Here is a 6,239-nt window from a genome sequence, read left to right as displayed (position 1 = left end):
AAATAAAATGTCCATTTTAAACATGTTATTATCAAGTAACAAATATGCATTTAAATAATATTTAAATTAGTTAATATTATTATATTTTAGTAATATATAAAAAATATTATAACTTGTTGTTAATATTTTAATATATGAAATATAAATTGTAAATATTTTTAAGCAATAAATATTAATTATTTATAAAATTTAATTAGAATATATAAACTATATTTTAAATATTTAAATATACCATTAAATATTTGTACTTAGTATTTTAAAAATATTTTTTATTTTTAATTAATGATTTTAACACAATTGTAATTAAGCACCAAAAAAAAATACTATGTTATTGGAGGGTGAAAAAGTAATTAAGACCAAAAGTCTTTTGGGAGAGGAAAGTTTAAAATTTTTACTTCTCCTTTTTATTTTTTTCGAAGTCATTAAAAGACTTCTAAAAGTTTAAAATTTCACCAAAAGAAATTTGTTCTTCATGCCTTTTCTTTCGAAAGTGCTTTCGAAGTTAGAAATATTTTTTTTACGCAATGAAGAACTGGATCTTCCTTATGTTGCATACTTTTCCATCTCCATCTCCAATTAAAATAATAATTCAAATCTGCAATGGAAAAAAAAGGTTGTTCATCCAGACCCAAAATGTATCCCTTAAGTTGTATGCTTCTTCATCTCCAATCATCCAAATTTGTAGCTTTGTTGTTGCTTCATCAACAACCCAACTGTCTGATAATTTAACACCATTGCTCGCCACTAGTTCAATGTCTATCCTCAAGCTTGCCACTCTCTACCATTGCTTCTGGATGGAACAATATCTCCCCCTCCAATCTTTTGAGACAATCGTCAATATAACTTCAAATTTTCATTACCAAAACGATGATGCCCACCCATATGAGCAAGCAGTCGTAGCTTACAAGGCTAGATCTGTTAAACCTCATCCGCGTTTTCCTTCACTCCCTCTTTTCCCTTAACTCATTGACCTAAATTTCTCAACTCATCATGTTCACAACCTCTAGATTTGCTACTTACAAGGCTCGATTTCACAATTTCAAGGTTAGATCTCCTTTCTTTCCTCGCTTTCTTTTTGGGTTCTAGGGTTTGTTACCAACACCCATAGTTTAAAGTTCAAAATCTGATTTTTTTTCTTTGTTTCCAGATCTACTTTCAGCATCTAAACATGAGCATTTCTGAAACTCAACTTGACGATTCAAATTTTAAGGGTTTGGAATTTGGTAAAGGTTAAAAAAACACAGCAAATTGGGAGAATACAACACGAAACAGTAACCGACACAAATAATTCAAGAAAAATACATATACAGCAGTTAAATTAAGCTTTAATCATCTTTTTTATCCTAAGTTGCCCCCTAGATCTATTCACTATCAAACCCAAAAAATCGGTAATGAAGAAGCAGAAACGGTGAACGATGGAAAGAAAGAAACGATGATGATGATTTTAAAATAATTTTAACAATATTAAAAATTATTTGCTACCTGTAACATTAGACAAAATAATAAGATAAAATAGTGCCACGTCAATATTTAATTACATTTAGACCGCTACATCAGCGGTTAATGTTGATCATTAGTCAACTAACGGTCAACAGCATGTCTGTTAAAAACAAACTAATTTGACCAAAAAAAAGTTAAAGGCCAAAGTGATCCAAAAAAAAACATAAAGGGTTAAAGTGACTAAACAAATAAACGTTAGGGGCTATTTTTAGCATTATACCTTTAAAAATAAATTATATGTATTCATAAATGGATAATATAATTTCAAAATCCAAATCTTAATTTATTTAGTAACATTATACTTATAAATTTCTCATTTATTGCTAATTTAATTCTCGAAATATGAATAATATTGTTTTCATTTGTTTAATTTTTTAATTATAAAAAACAGTATTAGAAAATAGAGAAAGCACCCTACATTTAATCTTTTAAAATGTTGGGTAGGAAAATGTAATCATATAAACTGAGAAAATATATAAATAATTATTATTTTAACTACTAAAAATATAGACTAATTTACGAATAAATGTAAAAAAAAATATGTGAATAGGCCAATTTTAAACAAAATTATTAGAATAGGCCATTTTCTGAAAAACGCTTCTAACTGGAAACATTTTTAGGTGATTTGCAGAAAAGCGCTTCCAGGTGGAAGCGTTTTCAGCGTGTTCCTTGGAAGATCTTGTAGTTGGAAGTGCTTTTTGTCAAGTCACTTGAAAACGCTTCTAGTTGGAAGTGCTTTTCCCCCAATGATAAAAAACAACAGCTACTTTTCCAATGGCTATTTAATTAGCCACTAGACCCCCCAAACGGTCAAATTTATTTTCCTATAAACCCCCCATTTCATTTTTTTCCAATTCAATCTCAACTCTCTCTCACATTTTCAATTCTCTTAAATTTCTGTCAACCCACTTAAATTCACTAATTTTTTTTGCTCCTAATTTTATTTCTTTTTTATTTAAATTATCTTAATAATTCTTAAATTAATTTTTCTAATATAAATTATTCAATTTTTTTCGAAATTATCAATGGTAAATTCTCTAATCCGTCATGATAAGAACCACATTCTCGTCAATCAATTGCAAATAGTAAGAATATTTCTTATTATATTTTAATGTTGTATATTTTTCCTTGAATAGATAGAAGATTGAATTTTGCAATCCAACATTCGCAATCTACCCGCTCCTCCATCACCTTTGATCGAACCATACTTGAGAGAAGTCGATTTTTTGCATGTGGCCCTTATAGGTAGGGGGTGTAAGTTGGACCCAACACTCGCAAGCGCGTTGGTGGAAAGATGGAGAGTCGAGACACACACTTTCCATCTTTGATGCGACGAGTGTACTATCACTCTAGAGGACGTGTAGTTAAAACTCGGGTTACCAGTGGATGGGTCCGTAGTGACTGGGATTGTTCACGCCGATTGGAAAGTGGTATCCGACGAACTTTTGGGGCTAGTTCTGGAGACAATTTTTGGAGGTTGGATAGAAATGGCTTGGTTAAAAAGAAATTTTGGTGAGCTCGATGAGGATTCAATTGAAGTTGAAAGAGAACAACACGCTCGGGCTTACATTCTTATGATAATTGAGGGTATCCTAACACTGGATAAGTCACGAAATCTCATACATTTAAGGTGGTTACTGAAACTTGTCAACTTTAGAGAAACGAGCAAACTCAATTTGGGGTCCGCCGCGTTGGCGACCTTATATTGGGAGATGTGTCGGGTGACGCAACCATGAGAAATTAAAATTGGTGGTTGCATGCTACTACTGCAGTCATGGATGCAGTATTGGCTGCCATTTTTATGTCCTGAAGCAAACAACCTTTACACTTTCCCCCTCGTAACAAGGTAAAATTCATTAGATAATCTATTTACCGTAATAAAATAATTTAAACTTTAAATTATTCTGTTAACAAATTATTTCAATAGGTGGAATCATGGGTCGAGTTACACGAGATTACCGAAAGAGTTGCGAGATATATAACTTTTGTTAGACCAACAATCTAAAGCAGAGGTAAGTATTTTTTAAATTTTGAATTATATAATATTAACTTATTTGATTTGAGATTTAACAGTATGTATATAACTAATTTTTTATTATTTTAATATAGTTTGAATGGACGCCATACAAGGATTCGACAATTCAGGAATGCATCCCATCCGAATTCCTGGTGAGTTCCAACATCTAGCCCGTGAAGGTGCCATTGATAGTCTATACTCCCGTGGAGATGCATGATTCGACTAGGGTTTTGTAGCAATTCAGGTTCAGACAATCGATTCCAGTGGCACCTTAGGACCTCGATAATCAACATCCTATAGACTTGCAGAGGAGGTCGATGAGAATTGGATTAAACTCCATATCGAATATATTAACATGTGGAACAATCGATACGAGTTTTTACCTCATCGTGAGGCCATTGTCGCTCCGAAGTACATGCATTGGTTTAGGCTTCTTGGCAAGCCATACTTGTTGAGCGAAAAAGATAGGAGAGGGAAACCACATACGAGAAGGCCACGACGACCACCAACACATCTAAGGTTTGGCAAGGCAGGTCCATCGTCTGTACCTATGCAAGAGCTGACAATGATGCCTACACCACCCTCTGGTTAATATGTATCGTCTTATTCTAGTGCATATGCGAACCCTATCATTTTCACACAAGCACCATATATTCCACCACATTTTTTTGCTTCTACTTCGATGTCAGGTTTTGTTTTTGGACATCCGTCCCTGGTATATTACACGTCGATGCCATCGACGTTTTTGACGACAATGATGTCGACAACAACGTATAGGCCGTCTACGTTTCGACCACTGGCCGAGAGTCCAATTACTATGCCATCGATATACTAAACACAATATAGTTATACCCTTACGCCGATGGTAAAGCAAACACCTCCAAGATCATTGTTCTATCAAGGTGGATCATCTTCTCAACCACCTATTCTTAGACCGGAGGATGCACGAAGGCAATCGAGAAGCAACAGGCCGCAATTAACTACAGAGGAAGGTAAAGAAAAGGAGAGGCCTATACCACAACCTGTGCTAGAGGTTCAATCAAGAATGAATCTGACTCGTAACCGTAGACGACCTCGATGTGGCACACATTCTGACACGGGATAATAGTTGATTTACTTTATACTATACTTATCATGTTAACATTTCAATAAATATCAAATGTGTTTATTGCATCGATGTCAAACATCCTTTTTTTTTTTAAATAAAAATAATTTTTTTCATTAAAGTTGGCCTTTGTTATAATTTACTGATTTGTATTGTATGACAAAAATGTGCTTTTGCAAAGTACAACAAGTGAACAATTTAATAGATCTATTAATGATGTGTTGTACTTGTTTCATCATTTCGGTGTGGACATGACGGCATTGTGTGCCCTAGGTTCCTACACCACCTGTATAACCTCGGTTGGTTTAACTTCTTTCAGATATCCATGTTTTCGTGTATTCTAGTGGACGTCGATGGACCTTTTGGTTTGTGATGCAATGATCTATCGGGTAACAACTTGAATGGAGCGTTCAATATAGGTGGCCACCTACGTTCATCTAAGACCGGTGGGAATACGTTTCTCCACACGTTGTACATGTTTACCAGTTTGTAGACTTCATCCATAAAACTCATGGGATCCAAACGTACATTGCTACATGCTATAATTGCATGAGCACATGAAATTCAAAGTGCGTCAAATCTCCCACAATTACAGGTTCAGTTTTTGAGGTGTAAATGGTATGCCCCCGTTAATCCCTTAGTCGAGTCTATCAAACTCCGTTACCCAAAACCATAGGTCTTTGCGCCAGTGACATTGGATGCATACAATTTGCTCATGTTGTTGCCTTTTTAATTTCTTTCAGTACGTCCTTGCTCCAAACTTGGCCTCTCTACATCTGCCTAACATAATTTATTGCTCGCTTTGTAAAAATTTCAGCGAAATGGAAGTATGTCTATTTGACAATCGAGGTTACTGGTAAATGATGTGTTCCCTTTAAAACAGAATTGATGCATTCCGCTAGATTTTGTTGCCATGTGCCCATACCGTAGACCTCGTCGTAGGATTGTGTCTACTGTTTGAAGGGTATGTTGCAGAGGTAGTCTGCCTCATCATCGTTAATGGCCCATAAGTTTTCCAACTTTTTACGGAAGTGGTCTTTGACGAGCTCGTACCTTGTCGACAAAAGTAAATAATAGTTTATCCATAATTCCCAACATTTTCTCATCGGTTAAATATCAAAGAATAATTAATAGTGGCGATTACAAACCTATGTTTATCACTTGTGCTCTCTAAGCAGTAGAGCCGTATTGTCTGTGCTAATTCGACACAACACACCTTTTTACAATACCTATAGTGTGTGCAGTCCCAAAGGCTTCCCTATCATTCAATTGCAACCAATATTCTAGGTCCCCGATCGGAGATGACGAAAATATCGAGTTTGGGGAAAACATGTCTCGTCAACCTAGATAGAAAGAAATCTCAATCGTCTACTAACTCTCTAGGTGTGATTACAAAGAAAATTGACAGAAATTTTCGATTGTCATCATGTGCCACAACGAATAACAATCAATAGGTATATCTCTCGTACATAAAAGTATTGTCGATTTGTACAAGTGGCTTGTAGTATTGGAATGCCTATCAACATTGCTTGAATGTCCAGAAAAAGTGTTTAAACACTCGACATCCATGGAGCAACTGATCGTTGTAGTACGCAGTCACTGTTTCCAAATATGTTA

The 6,239-nt window shown here is 34.7% G+C and overlaps 1 long non-coding RNA gene across 1 annotated transcript; it reads left to right on the top strand.

Annotated features, from left to right (window-relative positions):
* The first annotated feature begins 537 nt into the window (after positions 1-537).
* LOC128042398 (uncharacterized) lies at positions 538-4,661 on the top strand. The gene is made up of 4 exons (XR_008197736.1): positions 538-1,044; positions 2,637-3,346; positions 3,428-3,512; positions 3,610-4,661. It is a non-coding gene; the product is annotated as an uncharacterized LOC128042398 (long non-coding RNA).
* The last annotated feature ends 1,578 nt before the right edge of the window (positions 4,662-6,239 follow it).

The sequence above is a fragment of the Gossypium raimondii genome, chromosome 7 (assembly GCF_025698545.1).
Source record: "Gossypium raimondii isolate GPD5lz chromosome 7, ASM2569854v1, whole genome shotgun sequence".
Classification (NCBI taxonomy): domain Eukaryota; kingdom Viridiplantae; phylum Streptophyta; class Magnoliopsida; order Malvales; family Malvaceae; genus Gossypium; species Gossypium raimondii.
This window is presented reverse-complemented; position numbering and strand designations above follow the sequence as displayed.